Below are 10,467 nucleotides of genomic sequence, written 5' to 3'. Positions count from 1 at the left end.
TATGAACCGTTACAGCTAGACAGTTGAAATTTTCACAGATACTGTATCTATGTTGCCGCTATAAGAACAAATACTAAAAACAGAATTAAATAAACGTTTATACATAAAAAGTACTTTCACTAAACATTATCTTTTAAGTAAGAATTTTACATAGAATCTTTCAAGTCCTCGGTGGCCGCGTGGTTAAAGCGTTAGGACTTTACGCTGCTATGACGTTGGAGCCGTAGTAAGGCAGGCTCGAATCCTAGTGAAGGCGACTTTTTTTAATCGTTTTTTTTTTAATTTTTACATATTTTTACATATTTATTTTTACTTTTTACATATTTATTATTGATTAATACCATTTTTAGTAATGTGTTTCTTCATTTTTTTTAATTACTTATACGCGCATTCAAAATTTCAGCTAAATCGGAAAAAAAGTTTATTTGAAATTTTAAAACATTTTCCGATGCACATCATCAACTTTGAGTGACAAGCGATGGCGACAGCGCTGCCAGATTGTGATGGATTTTTGAGACGAATCTTAATTTAAAAGTGACAAACAATATATTTAGTATATAATTTTTATATATATTTTTTTTATGTCAGCAGCTACTTGCTACAAATTGAAATAAGTAGAAATAACTTGAAAGTGGTATAATGTGCTTACCAACCAATCTTACTTCTCTGACTGCATTCAAGGATAATAAAGGACCTTTATTGTCACGTTTGCGCTCAAAATATTTTATCAGGGAAGCTAAAAGCGCTTTGCTTCGACTGTTTGAAGGCTTCGGCATATTTTCAATCCACAATTTCAAAAAATGCAGTAAAAAATCTCGAAAATTTAGTTCTTAAAAGAACTGTTTGTGCTTAGAAGTACAATTTAGGAAAAAAAACTATGAAAAACGGCAAAAAACGAGAATTACTCCCCAAAATTCAACAACAGGATATTATACAAAATAATGACTGACACTAGGATAATTGTCAAATAATACACGACAACATTGCTGAACATGGCGCAATGTGACCAACAAGGCGATAATAAAAATCGGTTTAAACTAATTTTTGCAGCTTTAATCTAAATAAAATATCTGTTACAATCATTTGCTCTATAAAGTATAATGAAGAGCTGCTTGGTATCTTAAATAAGTAAACAAATTTAAACATTTTTGCTAAAATTTCATTTACTCAGGTTTATAGGCTTTAGTGTCAATGTCGATGTGATTGATGACGTGCAGGAACCTTTCGTGCGCGAGTCCGACTCGCAGTTGACCAATTTTTATATCCCCCTAAAAGATGGCAAAGATAGTAAATATCTTCCGGTCGATATTGTCGATCTTGCTTATCGATCGGTCCCCGTAGAGCGCCGTTTCGTGGGGGGCTCGGCTGGGCGGTCGGGCGCGCGCCTCGTGCCTTATGCCGCCAGTCGTTGCCGCGCTGCCAGCGACGTTGCCACACCGGCGCCGCTCGCTCTCGACGACGCCGACGACGACGCGGTCGCGAAATATACGCGCGCGCGACCAATCGAAACATATGATTTGACGCAAAGTTACGCACCAGTTTTTTTGTTTTTCTCTATGCCAGTTTAGAGCCAGTTTTTTAATTTCGTTTTTTATTATTATTTATATTTTAAAGTTTATTATTAGGATTTAAGATACAATATAATTTTACGTAGAATAAGGTTTGTATTTTTTTTAATATTTCATTATTGCCTTTCTCTCATGGTGTCATTCATATGACAATTTATTTTACAATAACAAATTATCCAGACAAAGATCTACAGGGTGTTTCAAAAAGCATGTGCCATCTCTCGTGGAGGAATTCCTCACGTAAAAATAAGATTTATTTTTCGTATCATCATAGGTCCGATTCTGCTTTGTTTCGTATCTACGGGGGATTAAAGTCTTTATTTTTTTTCGATCTATTATTATTTTCTTCCAAGTGCTTTTAGTGACTTGAATGAAATTTTGAAGGTAAAAGTTACTAGAAGTGCTATATTCCAATGCTAAAAAAGTGTCGATAGATTCATCAGGGGTGTGCATATGGATTATCACTGGAATATTAAAAAAAACATGTACACCACTGACTTTTCTTCTTTGATAGCAAAATTCTATAGTCCGTTTGATGCCAATTAAAAGTTGTATCTTAATATTTTGTCGATCTCCTTGATGAGATAAACGCAATAATTTTATTAATCACAATTAATAAAATTAAATTAAAAATAAAGTTAATAAATTATTTATTTTCTGTAATTTATTATTAAATATTATTACTATTAGTTATAATTACTCTTAGACTAATCTACAGCAAATCCAAATAAAAAAATAATGGAATTTAAGATAATTACAAAAGACCTAATTTCAAAAGTTTTAACATCCTGTAATTTTAAAACTACGAAACTATGCATTTCCATACCCATGTTTATAGGATTTTTTTTCATATTTTTTGATGAGGAATCAATGAATATTTATTTAAAACTTAAGCAGCAAGTTAATGATATTAATTTATATTAAAGGTTGCTATTAGACTATTAGCTATATTAGCTAATAGTCTAATCTAATAGCTATATTAGCTATTAGATCAAAGCAAATTAATAAAATTGCGTCTATCTCATCAAAGAGACCAAAATCGACAAAATATCAAGAGACAACTTTTAATTGGCATTAATTGGCTTTACTATTTCCCTAACAAGAGAAGAAAAAGTCAGTGAGTACATGCATTTTTAAAAAAATATTCCAGTGATAACCCGTATACACGTCCCTGGTGAACAGGCGACACTTTTTTAGCATGAAAATATATCGCATTTACAGTAACCTTTACCCTCAAAATTTCATTGGAATCGCTAAAAGTACTTGGAAGAAAATTATACCTAATAAATCCAAAAAAATAACACTAGAAAAATGGGACCTATGTTGATATGAAAAATAAATATTATTTTTACGTGAAGAGTTTCCCCACGAGAGATGGCATATGTTTTTGGAAACACCCTGTATAAAGGGAAAAATCAACACATTAGCAAAATTAGAAAATGAAGGGTCGCGGTCGGGAAAAAAAGCAGGTAAGTCAATTTTTCGCCAAACTGAAAAAAGTGCTGATCAAAACATTACAAAAATAGAGTACAGGAACTCATAAAAATAGGGTAATAGTGATTTGTTAGAACTTGGTAAAGGTATTTTTTATTAGATGAAATAGCATTGTAACGGATGAACTAAACAATGAGTTGCCTGGTTCTTTCCTCTTTTAGCTTGACTTGTCTGCTGTTTTTCCTGGATAGAATAACCATAGAGTGTGATATATCTTCCGACTAAGTTGCTTTTTTCCCAGTTTTGCGGCTTCTATAGTTGCTTACGTTCACTCTGAACAAAATGCACCGAATATTTAAATATAGCAAAAAATTGACTTACCCGTTTTTTTGATGATACATATTGACAAATTATTATAAAAAAAGTTTAATCTAGACATCATACAAATAGTAATAAGTTCATAAAGAACCACCCATAATATTATTCTTCATAAAGAACCACCCATATTATATAATCACCCATCACAAAATAAACTCTAATAAAAAGATTAATACCTGATTCTTTTAGCATTAATTTCTCTGCTTCATAAAAATAATGATATTTATTTATTACAGAAATTTCGTTGATGTAAATTCTTATCAAAAAGTCATACTTGACTTTTTTAGCATTAGGTTTCCTGTTTCAGAAATAATGATATTTGGATTTGGTTAATATCATTTCTTTAGCAATACAACACACAATCACTTCTTATCTATATAAATGATTTGGCACAAAATGCACCAGAGGTTTTGGTTTTTCTACATGCCAGTTTAGTAGTATTTTTTTTTAATTTGTTTTTAATTATTTAATTTTAAAGTATATGTTTGTGTATTTTCTTGAACCTTCTTTTGAATATTAATTAATTTCTTAATTTTAAAGTTTATATTAGAATCTAATATTTTTTTTTCGACGATGTTTTATTTCTTTATTTCTTCGTTCTTACTTTTTTAGTATTTTATTATACTTTGTTATTTTAATGTAATATTATCATAATTGAGTAATACAATATGATTGAAAAAAAATGGCATTTTTGGGAAAGGGAATGGCATCAATGTTCATTTCCAAGCCTACTCGACGCCGTTATTCGAGCATTGGTATTAAAATCTATATAGTTCATATCAAATAAACTTTTAGTCACGTGATTAAGCTTGATCGGTACAGCTTTGCCCACTTTTACCTATTTTCTTTTCATCGAAATATTTTAGAAATTAAAAATAAATTAATTATAAATATATAAACACATAAACAGTTATTATTTACATCAACATAACTCACTTTGTTAACAGCACTTAAAGCGGGCCACTCCTGATACTACGCCGCACTACGATTATGTTGGATACGACAAAATCGGACGACAATTGACAATATTGTATCGTGTGTGTGCACAACAGACCTAGTTGAATTGTATTGGATCGCAGTTCGAAACTTTTAACTGCAGCAGTAAAATCGTGCCGATTTCTGTAAAGATGTCTAAATATTCCCAGCAATTTTTAACTAAGTTTTTTGAAATCTACGGAAGTTTTACGTGTCTTTCGAAAGTTAAAGCCCCAGAGTATCATGATCGTGTAGCAAGAAAACGGGCAATGAGTACTCTAGTTGCAAAATTGAAAGAAGTGGAGCCCATATTCGTATCTTTTCTTCTAATGAAGGGTGCAACTAAATTAAGTAACTCTAAATATGAGTCTTCGTCCATTAGTAGATAATTACGCCAATCATCTGGGTACAGCCGTATAATTCTTCGAATAAATTAATATGTGAATATGTGGATCTTTTTATTAACCATTCTTTCGATAATACCACCACCTTCGATTACAATATCGTTTCTTTCGTTTTTCAATTATTGTTTGCACTGCACATACTGCAGCTGTTGTTACCAAATTTCTTCTTCGCTTTCCGACATGTTTGCTTGAACAACAGTTTTAAACTAAAGGTTTGATCGTGAGTGATCATTGTCAATTTGCTGCAAAATTGTTCAATTTTGTTGTACGATTCTTTTATATGACGCCGCAGTATCGTGAGTGGCCCGCTTAAAACATGCTGAACTACCAAACGATCCAACCGCGTCTTAACGACAAGTTGGACGACAAGCCCACAGATGTTACGATTATCGTTTAAATAGATGGATCAAACCAAATCGTCCAACTTGTTGTACAACAGATTGGATCGTCTGTGGGCCGTTTAAGGACTCAAACGTACTGACGACCAGGTCGCAGCGACCAGCATTTGATTCCATGTAATTAGGAAACGCAGCTGCGACCAGTAATAACATTGATTCAAATACTGGTCGCTGCGACCTGGTCGTCAGTGTATTTGAGCCTTTCAATGTAATTAAGAAAAAATCGTCAGCAAATCATAAACGATTGAAATGTTTGCCATTATTTTGTTTTCATAACTGAATAACTGTTTTTCTTGTTGAGTTTTTCCCCAAAAGTTAATTACAATAATAAAAAACATCTAACGAAACGACGCACAGTGCTTCGAACATATGGCTCTAGAGGACAAAAATGCAAAACTTCTCTTTTATTGTAGGCAATTTATTCAAACTAGGTTTATTTGACACAAATGATGAGTACTCACATTGTACTAAATGTTGATTTTCTTAGTCCCACGTTTATGAAAAAAAAATCTTATAAATAATAAAAATGTTGGAGCTGTGTTCCATCTAAGGAAATAATAATTTATAGTATGAAAACGGTGTAAGTATTAAATAAATCCCTGTGATAAAAAAGAATTGGAATAACATTAGAACATGATTCCTACAATATAAGCCTAATATAAGATAAAAATGTTTTTCTTTAATGAAAAAGAAACATTAATGCTATATTTAATTAAAAGAAACTTAAGATACTATAAATTTACTTTAGGACAACAAAATGCATAGATCGTAACTATTCTGATTCAGAAGAATCACTGCTGACAGAATCTTCTAAATTTATAGTATCCAAATCACAAGTAGGTGAACTATCCTCACATATAAGATATTTCTGTACATCATTTTCTAATATGTTACTTTTTCGCGTTGTTACTGTTCTTTTTGTTGATATGAGGTGTTCGGATGTTAATAGTTACCTCTTTAATAGACCATATCCATATATTATTTTTTCCTTTTCTTGGGTATAAGGTTTTATAATAAAATGAAAGATGGAAACTTTTTATATGCCACGTTTCGCTCCAACATAGTGGGCTTTTTCAGGCACAAGTGGTGTCTCATTGGACTGGAAGGTTTACCAATATCTAATAAAGAACACATTTTTTGAAATACAAATAATTTTGAGTTCTTATCCTTATGATCAAGCCAAGTATTAACCAGTAAGATTGGCATTGCTTATCAATTTTACTTCATCTGAAAAGTATTATAAAATAAAGTTCGTCGCAAGCAGACGCAGGTGAACTATACAAAAATTATAAGTGTATGAATATGACAACAAAAATATTTAATAAATACGATATGTTTTGATATGTTTTTTTTAATGCCTTTTTGAAGTTTGAAAACGTAAAATTTTTATACCCATTTAAGAATCATCTTAAAAAATAAATAAAAACTAACGAAAAATGACTAAAATCACGAACTTGTTTAGAAATAAATTTAAAGTACATACCTTGTTTAACAATATCCATAGTGGCTTTCAATTAAGTACGTACCGTTTAACTCCATATACAGAACTACTATGAATGTTATTCTTTTCACTGATATAAGATAATGATCGCAAAATTTATTTTTAGTGAAAATATTTGCTAACAAAAAACGCTGTTTATGAAAAATGATATACAGGATGGTTGAACATTGCTATAAGTATAAAATTACATATTCAGATATTAGTAAATTTTAACTTTTTTTTTCGATTTTTGTCCATGGGACGAAGCACTGTGCGACGTGCCAGTGTGTGTCGTTTCGAACGTGACCCTATTTATTTTGGTAATTCCTATAACACTAACAGCACACATCCTGAAAGTGTGTACGTATATATATAAATAAGTGGCTAATATTTGTTTTCGATGGAAGGACGCATAATAAAAGAAAGTTTATTTATATTAGGATTTTTAGTAGCCGTTAAAACTCTTCAAACAAGTTTTTTAAAGGTAAATTGTTTATAAAAACATAACGGTAGCCCCTGTTAAAGTTAAAGAGTATACTTCCTTTAAAACCAGCATGTTGTTATAGTTTTAATAAAACAAAAAATGTAAATACAGTGGACAAGAACAGGAACTGGTGTAAGTATCATCTACTGTTATAATTGAACCCGTTCATTTTATAGGTAAAAATGTTTTCCTACATGCCTACATTTTACCAATTTTATTCTCAAAACACCTATTGTACGGGATGGTCCGAACTGTATTTGGGAAACTTCGATAGAGTGTATTCTGCACATAAAATAAGTAAAAAAGTTCGTATAAATGTATGTTCTAAAATGCTTACTTTCGGAGATACAAGGTGTGGAATTTTCATTTTTATCTCAATTTTTTCTAAATAATTTCTGAACTAAAATCGATATTTGGACAAAAATTGGTGTCTGGGAGTTTTTTTATATGAGATTTTTTTAATTTATGTCAATATGACTTCTACGTGTAGACTGCCCCACCTATATATTTTTTAATTGGTTTGAAGAGTAATAACTTTTCGTCCGAAAAAAAAGTTAAAAAGTTCCCAAATTTATAAAATCAGTCAAATAAATATCTACTCAACATGGCTATTTTTTCTCATAATGACATGTATGTATTGACTATTTCCATTTTAAATATCTTGAGAACGGTAGCTCGTAGCGATTTTTACCAAGAGACATTTTTAACAAATAAAATGACGAAAATGTTTATTTTTTCAGTAGTTTTATACAGGTACGGATGAAAATTTATGACTTACTAGGTTCAGATGGTTCAAACAAAATTGATCAAAGGGTAGTAAAATTCAATGAATTGATAAAATTTATTAACAAAGAGTTCCATCAAAACAATTTTTTTTAGGTTAGAAAATTTTCCTTTCTATTTCGGAACTATTCTTTGGTTAGGTTGCTGGGGTTTGGGGTCCTGTGTGATCCTTCACTCGGAGGCCTTAGACCCATTGCAATTGCACTCCCTATATTATTGTATACCAAACCTTCTTCAATTCTTTCTTTGCGTTAAAGCACTTCCATTGCAGCTCCTTGCAAAGTTCCCGATGTCGTTGATGTTGGCTTCTGCTGCTTCCTCTAGTCCCTGCAAAAAACCGTGCCCTAAAGTTTTAAAGCGTGGGTTTTCCAGTGCCGGACTGTGGCACAGCAGGTGCTCTATGGTTTCTTCTTCTTCTTCGCATTCTCTGCAGTAGTCGTCGTTGGAAATCTTCCATCTCACAAGATTTATCCCCGTGGGGCAGTTTTTAGTGACGACACCTACAATTCTGCGTACTAGGTTCTTATTGTGCTCTAGTATTAGATCAATTCTCAATAGTGTATTCTGTTTTATATTTCTGTTTTATACAGGGTGTCATTGAAATGGTGTAAAAAAAGTCAGGGAGTGATAGTACTTCTAAAAATAGTAAAAAAAGTTCCTATAAGCTTAGGGCGGAAAATGCATATTAAGGGAGTTAGGGGCACTAAAAGGGTGAATTTAAAAAACAGTTGTTTTGAAATTGTAGGCTTAAAAAACGATATAAAATTTCCAAAAAAAATACACTGCCATAAATTTTGACCCTAAATCTAATGGTGATACTGAAAAATTATTTGGAAAAGCGGAAAGGGTTGTTTTTTCAAGGGTATGGGGATGTTTCGTAAATAACTTTTTTGAGGTTACTTTTTTTGCAACGTGTGTGGGTTCATTTTTTGAAAACTACATACTTTTTCCTACAAAAAAGGTACTCTTGTTGCACATCACCCAGAGCGGTAGTTTTCGAGAAAATTGAAGGCAAACAGTTTGCTCTGATGGGTTGCTAACTGGTTAATCAATATAAACTTATGAAAGTTATGGCGGTTCAAAAGTAACCAAATAGTTAAATAATTAATTGGAAAATCAATTTTTCATGATTTTTAAAACATCTTATTGCTTTAAAAACGAAATAAAACAATTACCAAAATTCCTTATTAAAATAATGCATTCCTTAATTCACTCATAGTAAATGTTTAAAGTGACCACCATTCATTTCAATGCAGACATCTGCTCTTCTTCTCCAAGATCTGCGTACCCTGTGGAATATCCTTGGTGTTGTCCAAATTTGATTGGAACAGTCAATAATGCGTTGCAGTAGTTGCTCTTCAGTATTAATCGGCACTGAGTAAACCAAAGCTTTCAAGTGGCGTTAGAGGTAGAAATCTAGTGGATTATTTCGTTTTTTTAAAGCAATAAGATGTTTTAAAAATCATGAAATTTTGATTTTTCAATTAATTATTTGATAACTACTTGGTTACTTTTGAACCGCCATAACTTATGGCATAAGTTGATGTTGATTAAACTTTTTTTACTATTTTTAGGAGTACTATCACCCCCCGATTTTTACACCATTTCAATGACACCCTGTATTTTATATAAAAAAAAACAAATATACTTAAGATAATAACTGAGATAAGATCTTGAATATTATATCTAAAATGATTAAGATTTCGAACTCTGTCAATAGTAACATAATATTATATATACATCAATAAATTCAGATCAGTCAAATAAAACATTGTATATTGTACATTGTACATTGCACATAAAAGTAATGATAAAACAATACACAATAAATAATAAATGTATTTATAAATGAACACCACAAATGAGAGCCAATCAAACCAAATCGAACTTATCGATCGACTGCATAGATGTCTGTAATTTCTAGTCATCACAGCGCCGCGCCGGCTCCATATGGAAGATGTAAAATTTAGAGTAACAAAAACACACACTAATTTATCACTATAAATATTAAAAGGATTTTTTAGAGAAATAAGTAAACTTAGAGCAGCTCTAAAAGATTTCTTGATTCTACCGTCACGTTTATGTTTGTTCATATCATGCAATATTATCTAGGCTAGGTTTAATCTAAATATCAGTTCAGCACACATTTTTAATGGAAATTTAATGAGAAGGAATATTTTTTTCAATATTATTAAGGAGTTTGGGACTATTTCAACAACACATATTATATTATGTCTGAATATTGTAGTATATAAACTTTAGTGTTGAAAATACCTTAAAATGTGAGAGTTTTCGACCCAAATCAGCCTAAATTTTCGATGTAATACCTGCCAAGCGAACCAGAGAAGATTTTGACAGACAACATTTAACAAAATGACACAAAACAATTTACCAGTGAATTAAAATAACAGACAACTGTTAAGGCGCATTTACACGAGCCAAGTGAATTGATCAAGTCACTTGAATTCAACTGACTTGAAAGCATATTCCATAGATAAATGAAACAAGTTTAGATTGGAAAGTGCCCATAAGGACAATGTAAACACCATTTGACGTTATTCTT

The 10,467-nt window shown here is 31.4% G+C and overlaps 1 protein-coding gene across 1 annotated transcript in view; it reads left to right on the top strand.

Annotated features, from left to right (window-relative positions):
- Positions 1 to 1,397: 1,397 nt before the first annotated feature.
- Positions 1,398 to 10,467, top strand: part of LOC115875772 (zinc finger protein 90 homolog) — a 288,452-nt gene continuing 279,382 nt past the window's right edge. The window contains exon 1 of the mRNA XM_030891277.1: positions 1,398 to 1,660. The gene's annotated coding sequence lies outside the window, so the exon portion shown is untranslated. The remainder of the gene's footprint in view (positions 1,661 to 10,467) is intronic.

The sequence above is a fragment of the Sitophilus oryzae genome, unplaced genomic scaffold, assembly GCF_002938485.1.
Source record: "Sitophilus oryzae breed Bouriz unplaced genomic scaffold, Soryzae_2.0 scaffold_1396_pilon_pilon, whole genome shotgun sequence".
Lineage (NCBI taxonomy): Eukaryota > Metazoa > Arthropoda > Insecta > Coleoptera > Curculionidae > Sitophilus > Sitophilus oryzae.
Note: the sequence above shows the minus strand (reverse complement) of the source record. Positions and strands in the feature narration are given on the sequence as shown.